The sequence below is a fragment of the Cricetulus griseus genome, chromosome 2 (assembly GCF_003668045.3).
Source record: "Cricetulus griseus strain 17A/GY chromosome 2, alternate assembly CriGri-PICRH-1.0, whole genome shotgun sequence".
Classification (NCBI taxonomy): domain Eukaryota; kingdom Metazoa; phylum Chordata; class Mammalia; order Rodentia; family Cricetidae; genus Cricetulus; species Cricetulus griseus.
In genome coordinates, this window is record NC_048595.1 from 10,545,043 (window position 1) to 10,562,009 (window position 16,967).

The window sequence follows — 16,967 nt, forward strand, 5'->3', positions numbered from 1 at the left end:
AAGTGGGGAGAGTTTAGCCAAGCCACAAGGGGCATAGAAAAAAGGCTCTCCAGCCAGAGAGTTCCAGGTCCCACTCAGAGCCTGTCCCAACACCACTGTGCCATTGGCTATTGCTACAGAATCATACACTACAACTTTCTGGCTCATGGTGGCCCATACTTATCATCCCAAGTGTCTCATCTCAGCTGGCTGCTCTGGCAGAACGTGTGGTGGGGGTGTGGTGGTGGGGGTTTCAGGCTTCAGACCAGTTCCTGGGGCCATGGGGTTGGCATTGGTCAGTTCTTGGGCGCTCCTGGTCTCAGGGGCTCAGTTGCAAGCTGAAAAGTGCAGTCTAGCTTCAGTGCCCACCATCTGGGCTTCCGCATAAAGCCAATGGCAATGTAACAGTTGTGTTTCTAAAACCCAGCAAAACAAGTGTTCTTGAAAGGAAAAAAGCTTCAAGAGAGAATAAGTGGTTTATTCTGAAGGTAAATGTGAGTGACCATTGGGTGACCATTTGGGTGGCCTGGCAACACAGGGCTAGGTCACCCAAAATTCCACTCTCCAACAGGACAGTGGTTTCGTGAAGCATTTTAATAACAGGTCAAAATGAGTCTTACATTTGAAAAAAAAAAAAATGGATTGGTGGCAGTGCCAGGTAGGCAGTTACAGCAAATCGGGAAACTCTACTACAGGTCTCAGATGCTGTGTGGTGGCATTGCTGGCTTTGTAGTTGACGGAAGCTCGGGAGTGTCTAGGTTGATATATACCAAAGGCTTTATGGGGTTTCCGTTTGTTTGTGTTGACAATCGCAAGGATGGCAGGTCAGTCTGGGAAGCAGGCAAGGGCTGGCTGTGAAGGGGTGGGAGGAGGGTCAGAGGTCAGTTGTAATTAGACTCTGGCCTGCTGGATTCTAGCCTCTCTGGGGTCCCTGGGGTTCCAACAGCTACTCAGCCTTGTGGGCGGGGCGGTGGGCGGGGCGGTGGGCGGGGCGGTGGGCGGGCGGTGGGCGGGGCGGTGGGGGCAGTGGGTGGGGCAGCTTCCTCCCAAGACCTTCCACTCATAGGGATTTACTGTCTGAAGATCCAAGGCTTTCTCAGAGGCCCTGACGAAAGGAGAAAGGGAACAGTATTGTGTCACTGTCCAGGAGTGGACTTGGCAAGGTCCAATCTGAGTCTGGGGCTAGTGCCTTGAAGGAATCAAAGAATTGTTTCTGGGGATCTGACCCCACCCCCTAGACTCCCCCCAAGACAGCTGTGTCTGGGGTACCCCATGTTCTCTTTGCCAACACTGTCTGACTTAGCTCTCTGCTGACCTTGGCTATTCCCTCCTGGAAATAGTATATAAGATAAACTTCACTGGCCTAAGGTGTCAGCTTATGGAAGACCTCCTGGTCTCAGCTATGGCTTGGCCTTCTTTATTTCTCATTTTCTTTATTTCTCAATTCCTGGTTTTCCTGCTTGACATATTCTGTTCAACACCCTATTCCTGTCAGCGTAGATCAACTTATTTCTAGATGAATCTGCCATCTTTTAGAATATAACCACGCAGGTGCCATTCCAATGCCTTAATTATATTCTGTTAATTAGAAGCAAGCCACAGCTCTAGTCCACACCAATGGACAAGGACCACACTAGTGTGTGAATGTGGCAGGTTGGAGTCACTGGGTGACCAGACAGTCTGCCACAGTCCAGCTGGCAGGATGTCCAAGTCACACCCACTACCCCCCAGGACTGTGTAGACACCTACGACCTGGGCCAGCCTCATCCCCTGCCCACACTTTAACACTGGGGCTCTTTAATTGGCAAATAATAATTAGTAACACTACTAAATGTGGCACTGGATACAATGTGATTATTTGATAAACGTATCTGGGCTGTCCCGAGATTACAACGAAGTACCTAATGCATCCTTCAGATCTCATAAGCATGGCTCTGGGTGGCTGTGGTTTCCATTTTGAAGCACTTTTCATCATTGCTAACTGGGATAACCCTACTGTGCAATGTAACAATGGCACATGCTGTCTGTTGCTTTTAACTGTATGTTGGGTGGGAGCGGGTGACGGCACTCTGTTGTGTTGGTATTTGCTCCAAATTGAAAACGTTGCTCCTGGAAGGACAGCAGAATCATCAGACTCAAGATCCTAAGAAAGTTACAAGATTCCCAAGAAAGCCTCCCCCAAGGTTTGAACCAATAAGCCATCACTGAGGTAGGGGAGACTCCAGCTGAATTGCCTGCAAGCTGGGTATCTTGCTCTAGGAATGTAGCTTCGTGAGTCCTTACCCATGCTGGGGTGGGCTTTTCAATGACATGGGGGGGGCTTGAGTCACACATGTTCCTATAAGTAACCCCCAACCCATGGTCCTGTAAGTCACCTCAATAAGTTCACAGGTTCACCGAGTTAGACTTGGGGGTAGTCATTTCTTTGGTCTGCTGTTAGTACCTTGTCTGGAGCAAAGGGATTCTTGTCCATGTGTCCCAAAGAAAAGTTACACAACAGTCACCCATCCCCATCGTCTCCCCTAACTCTATTTCCCACTTCCTCCACAGTGTTTGGGGTCCACCTTTCTCATATTCTATACAGACATTTTTTTAAAAAAAACTCTAACTTTGAATAAGGTAAAAAATCATTCCTCTGTTTTGTGTATGAGGTCAGAGAACAGACCATCGGTTCCGTTTCCCACAGCTAGAAAACAGCAGGTCTATACTCACTCCAGGCTTTTTTGATGCCCAAGTGTATTTCTGTGTCTTTCACCACCTGGTAGACACTTCCTCTAACTTCTGTAGTTCTAATGTAGCCTAGAATGAGAAACACTGGATTTAAAAATATACTTTTGTGGGGGCTGGGGAGAGGGCTCTGCCTGTAAAATGCTTTCTGGATAAGCATTGGACCTGAGTTTTAGACCAGAGCCCAAGTGAAAGCTGGGTGTGATCGTACATACTTGCAATCCCAGAGCCAGGAAAACAGCAGCATGATGTGATCTGGGGCTCACTGGCCAGCCAGTTTAGCTAAGTTGGTGAGCTCCAGGCCAGTAAGGGACGCTGTCTCAACAACGCAAGGCCAGCTGGACCTGGTAGCATTTACCTTTAAAGGCAGGCATGAGAAGCAGAGGCAGGCAGATCTCTGCAAGTTCAAGGCCAACCTGGTTTACATAGTGAGACCCTATCTTAAATAAAAAGCCAAAGGCCAACTAAACAAACCAAAAAACAAGAAGAGGGATAACATGTGAGGAACAGCTCTTAGGATTGGCCTCTCTTTTCTTCATGACCACAAGCAAGCTTACACCATGTGGACTTGCCATGCATGTTCACACATACACCAAATATGATTTCTTGAGTAATTTAAAACAAAGATTTCCTCCAACAAGCTGCAGAATTGGCTAGGGCAGCAGTTAAGCCTTAAAATGAGGATATTCCTCTTATGGTATTTTGCTAATAATAATGGCTCAGATTTTTGCATCGTCTAGCAGATCTTTCTGCTGAGATAAATAGCCCTACCTGGAGGCCATGGTTATTATTGTTAGTTCATAAGCGAGTCTTGGCTTAAAATGTAAATTGCTCAGCAATAAACCAAATGCAATGACATAATAATAAAAAGGCAAATCGATTCCTCCAGAAATACACATCTGTTCGGTGGAGCCGCCTGCCAGTCCGGCACAGCTGTTCCCGTTTAAAAGCGAAAGATCTAAACATAACCCTGTACAGTGGAAAGTTGGGTAAGAACATGTTCGTGAAGTCTGGAAGTGGTTTGGCAATTAAGCGCCGTTTATTTTGTGTATGATTCTTGCGCTGTCTCCTGAGCGTGCAGATGGAAAATAAGCTGTTGCCCGGCTCCCTTGAGGCGGCTGTCCATGCAGTGTCGGCAATTCAAATCTTGCTGGGGCCGTGCAGGGATCCCTGGATGTTAGATGCTTAGTCCTTCTGCTGAATGCAGGAAAGGTGGATAATTGCCAAGGCACACACGATTGCCGGATTAGAAGCACTCGGCCTGCTAGCCCCCATGTCATTTCTCTCTGGGTGTCACAGCTAGAATACCTGGGCTGGAGTCAGGGACGTGGCTCAGTGGAAAAGTGAGTGCAGATCTCCGGTACTCCTGGGAAAGCCACAGAGTGACACGTGCTCATTGTCCTAGCCCTAGAGATGCATAGACAAGAGGATCCTGGGAGTTCACTGCTCAGTCAGCCTAGCTGAATCAGTGAGTCCAGCTTCAGTGAAAGACCCTGTCTCAACAAATTCATTCATTCATTCATTAACTAATTAATGCGGAGGTGCAGGACAGATGGCTCAGTCGTTAAGAGTTCTTGCTGCTCTTTTAGAAGACCTATGTTTGGTTTCCATGGTGCTTTTGGTTCCATGGTGGCTCACAACCACCTGTAACTTCAGGTCCAGGGCATCCAGTGCCCTCTCCTGGCCTTTGTAGGTATTACATGCACATGGTGCACATACATATATAAACATATGCCTCATGATATAAAACAAATCTTTAAAACATAAGATGGAGAGTGATTGAGAAAGACACTCCATGTTGACCACTGGCTTCCACACGGACATGTACACACACACACACACACACACACACACTCACACACACACACACACTCACACACACACACACTCACACACACACACTCACACACACACACTCACACACACACACACACACAGACACACACACACACACACACTCACACACACACACACTCACACACACACACTCACACACACACACACACACACACACACACACACACACACACACACACAGACACACACACACACACACACACACACACTCACACACACACTCACACACACACACTCACACACACACTCACACACACACACACACACACACAACACACACACACACACACACACACACACACACACACAGACACACACACACACACACACACACACACCACTACACACAAAAGCAAAGTTAAAATAAAAGAAAGAAAAGAAACCCTCTGCTGAATCATAAACAATACCCCATCACCCGTCCTTAGCATCCATGCAAACTAACCAGAAGTTGAGACCTGTGGTGACTTAGTGCAAAGCCTCTAATGTCTGATTGTGTAACATGACACTGGCGTGTTGTGGGGATGGGGGCAATCTCTCAGGAAGACTCTTGCCCATTAATACACATGCCCAACCATACTGGTGTTCCCTCCTTATCTGACACAGTGTGTCTATGCTTCCTCCTCTCAGTTCCTTGGTGATCCTTCAGTTTGATCCTTCTGTCTGAGCTTCAGCCCTGCTCCATCTTCCAGGGTGAACTCAGTCATGGGAAAGTACGAGGAAGGCAAGGCAAAAGAAGACAGTGGTGTGGTGAGCATGTGGCTTCTGGCAAGGCTGTGTTCTGTTTCTTTGCTTCATGCTCCTCCACTGCAAATTCAGAATTCCCCAGACAAGGGATGCTCTGTCTTAGCTACTTCTTCTGTTCCTAATCTTATATGCGATGGAGATAGCTTAAAGGAGGGGGTTTTTTAGGCTCACATTGGGGAGTACAGTCCATCATGGTGGGAAAGGCATGGTGACGGGAGTGTGAGGCAGCTGGTCACCTGACCTCCACACTCAGGAAGAAGAGAGAGATGGATGCTGGTGCTCAGCTCACTTCCTCCTTCCTATTCAGTCCAGGACCCAGGCCCATGGATTGGTGCCACCAGCAGTAAAGCCCTCTCCTTGGATAAACTCATGGATAAACTCCCTCACAGACATGCCCAAGAGCTTATCTTATAGATCTTGTCAATTTTACAATCAATATTAACCACCATCCTATCAATAATGGGAGAGGTAGCAGGCACCAGTGTCTAGCATGCCGCACACACGCACACTGAGGCAGGAGGACAACCTTGGGTGTGGTTTCTCAGGACAGACCACTCTTTTGTTTGAGATGGGGTCTCTCAAATTGCCTGGAGCTCCTCCATTAGGCTGTGCTAGTTGACAAGCAAACCCCGGTGATCCACCTGTCTTTACCTCCCCAGTGCTGGAATCACAGTTGTGTGGTGCTGAGCCTGGCATTTCCACATGGATTCCAGGAACCAAACTCCAATCCCCATGCTTGCTCATCTGATCTATCTCTGCGGCCCTGTAAATAGATCTTTCTGATGTGGCCAGAAGTTCCATGAGTTCACAACCACATCTGCTCCTGCAAAGATCCTTTTAAAAGGGTTAAGGGGGCTGGAGAGAGAGCTCAGTGGTTGAGAGCACTGATGCTCTTCCACAGGACCCACATTCAGTTTCTAACACCCAAATCAGGAGACTCACAGGCATCCATAACCCTAGCTCCAGGGGTCTCTCTCTCTCTCTCTCTCTCTCTCTCTCTGTGTGTGTGTGTGTGTGTGTGTGTGTGTGTGTATGTGTGTGTGTTGTGTAAACACACATTTTTTTTTTTTTTAGGAAGGGCTCATTGGAGAAGTACCTGATTTAGCTTTAGGTTTGACTTTCTCATTGAACACATGACTGGAGCCTGTGATGCACAATGTATTTCTGGTCCCCATCTCACCTGGGTTACCCACTTTGTTTCATATTTCAGTGGTCTCTATGGAACAGGGGCCTTCTGGGGAGTGGAATACAGTCTGACTTTCATTTGCTTCTCACCTCGGGCTGGAGGTGGAATGCATCTCACTCACAGATGTGTCCCTGCAGCACAGCCCTAGGAAAAGTCAGATACACACATACCTAAACCCAGGCACAGCATCCTCGGGTTGGCTGCTTCCTCTTAGCAAAGGCTCTCTGTGTGCACTTGCTGGGGCTGGCAATTCTGCCACTGCGGTCCAGGGGCAAAACTGTGGCAAGCAGACTGTTGCTCCTTTCATTTCTTCTTCAGACGGAGTCATTACCCTCAGCACTACCCGAGAGCCCACATGATGGTATATCTCTTAAAGGGAGTGCATGGCTTGCTGGTTAAAAAGGCAGACTCCTGACAGGAGAAAACTGCATGTAAGAATCCACTCAGCCACCCTGGAAGGATCCTTGCAGTGCTCTTTCCAGATCTGTGAGCAGCTTCTCCACATGGAGAATGATAGCAGGAAGGGGGAGTTTAGAAGGCATCCTGGCTAGTTTTGTGTCAACTTGATACAAGCTAGAGTTACCAAAGGAGGGAAACTCCATTGAGAAAAGGTCTCCATAGCAGCCTGATGTAGGGCATTTTCTTAATTAGTGATTGACGTGGGAGGACCCAGCCCATTGTGGGTGGTGCCATCCCTGGGCTGGTAGCTCAGCCTACAAGAAAGCAGACTGAAGAAACCATGAGGAACAAGCCATTAAGCAGGACTCTATGGCCTCTGCATCAGTTCCTGCTTTCAGGTTCCTGTCCTGTTTGAGTTCCTGTCCTGACTTCCTTCAGTGATGAGCAGTGATATGGAAAGTGCAAACTAAATAACCCCTAACTCATCCTGATTTGGGTCATGGTGTGTGGTCACAGCAGTAGTAACCCTAACTAGGACAGAAGCTGACAAGGACTTGAGATGGAGCTCAGTGGATCAAGTGGTTAATATATGAGTATGAGCACCCGAGTTTAGGTCCCCAGAGCCCACATAAAAGTCACACATGGTGACATGCCTCCCACCCCATACTAGGATGAGGAACAAGACAGTGGAGCCTTGGGGCTCAGTGAACAGCTAGTCTAGCTGAAACACAACAAGCTCTGGTTCAGTGAGAGACCCCATCTCAATATATAAGATGGAGATCAACAGAAGACAGCCCATGTCAACCTTTGGTCTCCACAGTAACACACACACATGTACACCTATGCATACATCACACGGTAAAATCTTAATAAATAAAAAGTAAAAGAAAGGGACTGGAGAGAAGGCTCAAGGATTAAGTGTGCTTGCAGAGGACTTAGGTTCCATTACGTGGAAGCTCACAACCACGGGCATTTTCTTAATTAGTGATTGATGTGTAACTCCAGTTCCAGGGAACCTAAAGCCCTTTACTGGCCTCCAAGGGCACCAGGCATGTATGTGCTATGCATCCATACATGCAGGCAAACACTCATAAACATAAAATAAAAATAAATACCCTGGTAAATAAATAAAATAAATTAACATGGAAAAAGAAAAAGGAGAAAAAAAACAAAAAAACAATGGGTTGACTTTGTCCCAAGGTGAACTTGGGTTCTAAGTTATGGATTGCCTGTGAGGGCTGCCGTGCTTACAGAGGGCTCAGCGCTTCTCTCAGGGAAGGCCAAGGAAAGAAAACTGAGCCAAGACCAAGGGGAAGAGTTCTGAGCAGAGCCCCAGTGTTCGTTGTACAGAGTAAGTCTCTGTCTTCATGCCCCTGGAAGAGAATCCAAGGCCCTGTCTCCACACAGGAATTCAGGGAAAAACAAAGGCATCGCCAAGAACAACCTTTGTCATGATTGTGTTTTCCCAATAATGCCTGATGAGTCAGCATCAGTGTTAATCCTGAAACAGCTAGTTCTGTCACCCCATGGTAGGGTTCCAGCTTCTGCCCCTGGCACTCACTGTCAGGTGTGAACAACTAGCTGGGCGGTGGTGGCACACGCTTTTAATCCCAGCACTCTGGAGGCAGAGGTAAGAGGATTGCTGTGAGTTCAAGGCCAGCCTGGTTTATAGATTGAGTTCCTGGACAGCCTCCAAAGCTACAGAGAAACTCTGTCTTGAAAAAAAATAAAGATGGACAACTGGACTGAAGGACAAAAATGAGCAACCAAACACTGACTGGAAAGTTCTCTTTCTCATCTCCACAGACTAGATGAAGGGTGAAGGTGGGTGTTAATGAGTTCACCAGACCCAAGATAAATGATAAGTGGATATTTTATTGGGGAACAGCTTACACGGATAATAGCAAAGAACCACCCCAGTGTTCCTGCCCCTGAAGATGCAGTCTCTGCCCTCCTCATGCGGGCCAAGACCCAAGAGAGTGTGTCAGCCCAGCACTTCTCTACCTTCCTGTCACTTCTGCACCAAAGAGACGTGGCCACTAATACAAATTCACTGGCAAGGCAAGATGCTACTACAGAAGGGCCAGGAGAAAGTGGAGTCAGGGAGGTGGAGACCCTCACCAGTTCAGGAAAGAAGAGACGGGAGTGGAAGCTTGGTTCATGGCAGAGCTGTGTGATGGATGAGGAGACTCTTCCCTCGGAAGGAAGATGCCATCCCATCACCCTGCCCAGTGGCTCAGCTCTCTGCATGCAGAGCTCTTAGCCCAGGCTCATTCCCCCTCTTCCCTTCCCTCATGGCCTTTCCACCAAGGAAGACTAAGAGTTGACCCAGGAGGAGTGGCTGCGATGGGCAGCTTTCTACCATTGTAATAAAATACCTGAGACAATTAACTTACAGAGACTAAAGTTACAGAGCCTGATCAGTTGGCCCATTTGCTTTTGTATCTATAGTAGGTAGTGCATTAGGGTAGGAACATGTGACAGAGAAAAACTGGCCTGTAGGGAGAGATCTTACTGGGTACCTGTGGCGCTGACCATGCCCGTTTGGGGGTGGCCACGGGTGCATACAGGGCGTGTGTGATATAGGCCTAGAGAGAGGGAGGCGCACTCTCTCCAGGCAGCTGAGATTGTTTGCTCTGAGCGCTGACTTTGGGTTATCAGTTTCTCATGTAAGTGATTTCCCCCAATAAATTTAACCTACCTCACCCCATCCCGTGTATGGTACTCTTCTTCCAACACTGGCTATCTCATAGTCAATGATTAAAAGAGGAAGAGGAAGGGCTGGACCTCCCAATGTATCATTCAAAGATGCAACGCCAAGGGCCTAAGGACCTGCAAACTTCCTACCACTTCTCAATAGGGCCACATTGGGAACCAACCCTCTAACAGGCATTTGAGGAACATCTAAGATCCTGACTACAGTGTGCTATGAGGATCTTGGGAGGAGGGGTTGGATGACTTGGGCAAGGAATGTTGGGAAAACCTGGCTACTAGCCAAGGCCAGCATGGACAAGGTCACTCTTAGTTCTGAGTCTGGGACTCTCTTCTTTTACTTGTGTGTTCTTCTTTCTATTGGACAAACATCCCGGGACGTCCACAGATCTTGAGTCTCTAAAGTTCCCTCTGAAGTTACAAAAGAAGCCTGTCTTGTTTGTGGGACTTCGCAGACAGACAGCCATTGGTCAGGGTGGGCGTCTGTGAAGCTTGGCACTCAGGGTAAAGCTTAAGTCTCTGCATAGTGTTTCTGCGCTTCCAGTGCCTCAGTATCACCTGGGGCCTTGTGAAAGTATGAACCGCTGGGCCACCTCTAGCTCCAGTTCACGTGGTTCAGAGTGCATCCCTAGCAAGTTTCCAGGCACTGCAGCTCTCTCTCAACCAACAGGGGGGCCACACTTTTGTAACCCTTCCCTTCATGAAAGGCAAATCAATGCCTTCCAGGTCTCTGCTCTCACTGGATCCAAAAGGCCAAGTACATCTTAATTCCATCTTGTGAAAGTACCTTGCATGACAGAAAGCTCTGCTCCTAGAAGTCGTATATCAGCCTTTCCTGCTCCAGCTGAGATACATTTCAAATTAAATATGGGTGAGGGCTTATGCTTGGGGAATATTTGGTGGAAGTTTAATAAGCAATAAACTGGAGAGTTTGGGGGGTCTTGTCATTACCCCTCAAATCATCTCAGCGCCCAAGAAATCCACATCCCTGGAGGAAATAGTTTCTGGTACCAATTTGCAGTTCCTGAAGCCAGGGAGGAGGTGAAGAAGCCCCTCTCTGCCTCTGTTGGACTCATCGGCATCAATGAATATGAATTGACTTCCTAGAATGCATTCCATTGCTGGGAAGACTCAGACATCCGGGAGACAGGGATCTTGCCCTCCAAAAAGGCCACATTCTAAAACAAAACAACCAAAGAGCAGGAGGATTTCTCTGCGAGGCCAGGAAGGTGCATGCCTCATGAAAGATGCAATTGGTGTTTCTCGAAGGCAGTGGGCCTGAAATACCCAGAAACAAATGCTTTCGTAAACGAAGTTAGATTTTAAATGCATGAGAGAAGCCAACTGTTTAGAGGAACTTGGCAGAGAATTGCTCTCCCTCTATCAAAAAAAAAAAATCACTTAGCAATGAGAATAGCCACCATCTCATTTATCAACCTTATTAGCATTGATTTTTCATTTTGGTAGATTTGGGGATCTGAAAATGCATGACAGGACTTTTCTACATTCTTACTTTGGGAAAAAAGCAAATGACAATTTTATATCTGAGGTTGTTAAGTATATGTTGTGTGTTTCATTGGGGCCATCAAGGCTGTCCCTAGAATTCCTCATAAGTTCTAATACTGTTGAATATTGATGGAAGTCCTCTCAATCAGAAGTCAATAAAAGACTATTAAATATAGGCTGTGGAGATGGTGTAGTAAGTAAAGTGCTTGCCTTACAAGCACAAAGATCCTAGCTGATCTCCAGACACTGTGTGTGTGTGTGTGTGTGTGTGTGTGTGTGTGTGTGTGTGTGTGTGTGTGTGTGTGTTTACTGCTGCTGTAGTAGCTCAGGCTTATAACCCTCGTGTTGGGGAGGCAAAAGCAGGCAGATCCCTATGGTTCATTGGCCAATCAACCCAACTGAATCAAATTGGTAAACTCTAGGCAAAAGTGAGATATACTGCTTCAAAACAAAAACAAAAAATTAAGGTGACCATCATGCAAGAATGCAGGGATGGCAGCCAAGGCTGTCCCTCTGGTCTCCACACGCACACCCACACAAACACACAAACACACTCACACACACACACACACACACACACACACACACACACACACAGTGTATATAAATGTTCCTATCACCACAACATTGTGAATGGATGAATTGTGTTAGCTACACTGTTTTGAGCTTTGCATCTTTGTTCATCCAAGTACAATAAGCATGGTGACTTTCAGGGCAGTCTCATCCACACTGGGATGAGGTGCCTTTGATATGAGGACTTTCCTGAGCATCATGGGCTATTTAGCAGCAGCATGTCTCAAATCATCAGATGCCAGTGACAATAGAAATGTCCCCAAATGTGACAAATGTCCACACAGGTATGTATGTGTGCAGAAGGGAACAAACTAGTCCCCAAGTCAGTCAGGAACTGGTGCTCTGAAGCTACGCGAACTTTCTCGTAGTTAACACTTGCTTTTCTCAGACAAGTCTGCGTTATTCTCACAAAGTGAGGTGAACTTTGTGAGTAGACTCTCACCCTGGGCTTATTGTCCATCATGCCACAAGTAGCCAGGAAACTGATGGGTTGTTCATTTCTTTAGTCATTCACAAAATATGCACTAGGCATGTCTCACTGACCAGGTACTGAGGGGTGAGCAAGAAGAATGAGAACTTCCCTTGGGAAGATGAGGGCTGGGCAGGGAGGCGGCTGATCAACAGGCAAGCATATGAATGATAAAGTATAAAGCACATCTCCGTCCCCTAGTGCTGGCATTGCTGATGCAGGCCATGACGCCTGCATCTGCATTACTAGTGTGATTCATCCCTAGTGTGAATACTAGGGATGCACACTCAGGTTCTCATGCCTGTGTGTCAAGCACTCTACCCACAAAGACATCTCCCCAGCCTCCTTTCTTCACTTTCATCCAATGCAAGCCCTCAAAGCTTTGCACGAGGTCCTGAGGGAGACCAGCTGCTTTCTTGATTGCTCTGACTCAAATGTTATTCCCATCCAGAATGTCTTTGCAGACGTTTTTGGAAATAATGTCTAACCAGATAGCTGTCTGAGCATCCCCCTTGTCCTGGAAAGTCGATGGGTAAAATTAACAAGGGCTGTTTAGTAACCCAAGCAGAATCCACACAATTCTGAAGCCGTGGGAGATAGACGTGGTAGAAAGTGTTCCTTCTCCATCCCAAGGCAGTATGCATAGTGACAAGGTAACTGCAGACTTCATAGGGAAGGCGATGCCTCTTCACTAAGAAATGCAGCCTGCTTGGCGTTTGCTTGTCCAGGTTGTTTCTTAAATGGATCTCACATAGAAGTAGAATATATAATAACAGCACTGCAAAAGCATCCAGGTGGGGTTGGAAACTGGCATGAGCCAATTTGACATGCATGCCTATTGGATTCTTTTTGGTATCTATTGACAGCTGCCAGTAGCTGGAGGGGGGTCTAGAATTAGCTACTCTGGCCAGCTGGTTAAGAAGGTAAGCATATCTCAGTTTAAACCCTTGGAAACCTGCAAAGACTGGACTGCACAAAAACCCAGTGCTAAGCACCACAAAAAAACTCAGCTGCCTGCCCTTCAGGTGCCCTGACTAACCCCTATTGTTAATGTTCACCCCAGGGAAACATGAGAGCTTTCCAGAAGAGGGTGAATGAAGCTCAGCTCACCCTGGGCAGCAGGCAACCAGCACTTTCAATCCATTGGCTGGACACAGTGTTGGCTAAATACAGAAGCATTTGGAGACGGTGTGGGGCTCAAGTCTTAAACACCATTACTATTCGGGAAATGGGGGTTAGATTTCCTAGCTAACCTGCTTGTCTTGACCATCACCATTTCCCATGTTAAGAAGCCAGGTCTGAAATCTATTTTACTAAATAATGAGCCCCATTTCTGCCAACGACAGCTCAATCCCAGCTTTGAGCTCCTCAGCAAACCCACTGGTGTTACTCAGGGTTCAGAGGAACAGGAATGAAGGAGCTCTTGGGACGGAGGGCTTTCTGTTTAAATACTAGATCTTCTTTCATGGTGTGAGTTCCTGCTCAGATCCAAGGGTTGTCCTGGGGGGAAGCTCACACCAGCTGGCAAAAACATACTGTTAGCACTCCAAGCTGCATGGTTTGAAAAGCAAGTCACACACCTCAAACATGAGGGCACAGGATGAATCTGTGCTGGAAGGAGTTTGGTAGGAAGAGACTGATCCCTGTAACGATCTGATACACTGGGAATGATGACACCCATCAAATCTGGGTCGCCAGTTTTCAAAGAATGAAAAGTCCAGTCTACTCTAGACAATCTCTAACCACAAGAGCCTCCCTGGGGCACAGCTGGAGATGGACTGTCTGCTGCCTTGGGAATCTCCGTTGTTGCAAGTCTGTCATTAGCAGCTTCCAGACTTTTCCAAAGCAGTTGAACTTTAGTGTCTGTTGGTTGAGAAAATAAGTAATACAAAGAAAGTTGCTATGCCTTCAGTGTCATTTTCAGTTTTTCTTTTATTGGCCATGATAACATCATAGGCACTTGGGAAAAGGAGCAAAGGAAATCCAAAAGCAAGGGCCAAGATGCTGGTAGGATTTAGTGGTAGATCATATGCTTAGCATGCACCAGGCTCTGGATTCCAAATAGTCCTGTAGAGCAGGGGCTGGGGACATGGTTCCGCAGTTGAGAGCGGTTGCTATGTAAGCATGAGGACCGGAATTCCAGCTCCCATGGGGCCTAAGACAGGGCTTGTTGTTATCTCTAGGGCTTGTTGGCTTCCAGGTGTGTGTGTTGATTGGGGGCGGGGAGAGACTGCATCACTTGCTGTTCCTATGTGTTAGGTAAGACTATGATCCTGGTTTTTTTCTGATTGTTGGCTATATCCACTTGTAGTCCAGGTGTTCCTACTTCAATCTGATAGGTCTTAGGTGATAGTATTTTGATTGCATAAGCAAGCTTGCTTTTTGTTGTTGTTTTTCTTTCTTTCTTTTTAATCAGTCTATGTCTCCCGGTTTGTGCTAAACAGATGGCCGCTGTTTATTTGCACAAACAAGATATGATCCATTTTGCCTTAAAATGGAGGAAACTGTTGTTTTACAGAGTGGATTCACTCAGAGCGAGGACTGGGCTGAGTCCTTCTGTTCTGCAAAGAGGGGAATAACTCAGAGCTGCCCATGGGCTGATCTCCACTGTGACTCAGGGAGTAACATGTGTAGGTGATGATGGCTATGAGAATTGTACACACAGCCCCTGGGGTGTATGCAAAAGCAAAGGTCCCATTGCAAATGTGACATGGAGCCTTGGTCAAGTGCAATTCTGCAGCACTAGTTCATGGAGATGTTTGATGCAAACGCAAGATGGAGTAGAGAGCAGGGCAGTGACCTGAAACCTACAAATGAGGTCACAGGGGTTCTGTATCCCATGGGAGGTTTCCTGTCTTGACCATCATCAAAAGTGTGCAATTAGGGCAGGGGAGGTGGCTGCATTGGGAACATGTTCACCTCGCAAGCACAAGGATCTAAGTTTGATTCCAAAACCCAAGTTAAAAAAAAAAAAAAAGCCAGGTATGTTGGCACATGTTACAGTCCCAGCACTGGGGATGTAGAGTTCTGGGACTCACTATCCATATAGCACGTGTCTTGAAATTAAGATAGCATCTTATGAAGAATGATCAGATGTCTTCTGGCCTCACCTTCACGTACATATGTGCACACACATTGTGTGTTTTTTTAAGACTGTAGTTAGGTAGATTGAAGTGGGGATGCGTTTCAATTGTAGGGTGCTTGTGTAGCATGCAAAAGGCACCGGGTTCGATTCACAGCACCACAGAGCCTGGGCATGGTGGCACACACTTGTAATCCCAGTTTTGGGGAGGTGAAGGTAGGAGGCTTTAGGAGTTCAAGGTCATCCTTGGCTACAGAGGAAGTTTGGGGTCAGCCTAGGCTTTATGAGACCCTTTCACAACAAAACAAAATGCAATTAAGAAAGAAACATGTGCAGTTAGCGCCTGAATGTTCAAGGCACTGTGTAGCCACTGTCAACAGAAAGAACTGGATTCTCTGAGCAGATGCAAAAGCTAAAGTGATGTCATCCGGGCATCTAGCTATGGAATCTTGGGTAAAAGCTGTGATCGATCTTAACCACAGCCCCAGTTCAATGACATAGGCCAGATGAGATGCCTGGAAAGTGCTAGATGAACACATGGAGGAGGGCATATGAAACATTGAATTCTGGGTGTGCGGCCACCATAGTGAAGCAGAGTAAGAGCCTCCCACGGAATGAAATGGCTTTTGCTTCACACGGTTCACACACAGAGCAGATTCTCCCAGGCTACAGAATTACTTTGCTGGGACACAGCACCAAATGGGACTCATCAAGTATCAGGGGCTTTCCTGGGAACCAGACATTTATGTCATCTGTTATGCTAGAACAGAATAGCTCCTTGCGTAACCACCAAAGAAAAGTAGCAACTCCTGCTCTCGGCTGACTTCTAAGTGAAAGAAAGCTGGAACCATTTGTTGAGGAATTTAAATAGAGTGCATTCGGAGATTTCTGGAAGCTGTGCAGACTGAAGAAATAGCACAGGCAGGAAGCAACCTACTAGAGGAGTCTTTGGAACCTGCAATCGGCTCACTTGATTACTCCTTAAGCACTGTCTGTTCAAGAAGTAACAAATGTGTGTTGGGGGGAGGGGGACGTACCTTCCAGCAATCAGAGGGAGTCAGACACAAGGGTCCACCTCAAAAGCCCATGAATGATGGGAACAGTCATCTTATTCCCCTCTAGGTCAAGAGAATTGCTCTCCATGGCAACAGTAACTGTCTCAAGGTTAAGCAGTAATTTCCCCACACTGGAGCCCAGCCCCCGCAGACCCCCCCTCTTTCTTGAATCCTACTCACCTGTGGTGCTGGATTGACCTCTGTGGTGAGAGGGCACCTCATACACGTCAGACTCTTCAGTGGCATCCCCAGCCTCTACCGTTCTAGTGACAGCAGCCTCCCCTTCCCCTAACGGGAAGACCAAGAATGTCTCCGGACACTGTCAAATGTCCCCTGTCATTGCCTCATGCATTCATTCATTCAGTGAGTATTCAGTGGGTCTCTGAATGTGCCAGCCACTGGTGCTGCAGCAGTGGGTCAGGACTCTGTGTGATGGTTCACCAAGGAGACAAGCTTCATGGCACGCCTTTTCTCTAGGTTTGGCTGATTGGAGTGGGGAGGTAGCACCGTTCCATAGGCTGGAGTCCTGGACCTCCCTGTGCTTCCAGGCTGTGGAGGCAATGTGACCAGCCACCTTACATCCCTGCCACCGTGCCTCCCCCACACAAGGATGGACTGTACCCTCCAAACTGTGAGCCCAAAGAAAACCTCACTCCCTTGAATCACTTGAATCAGGAT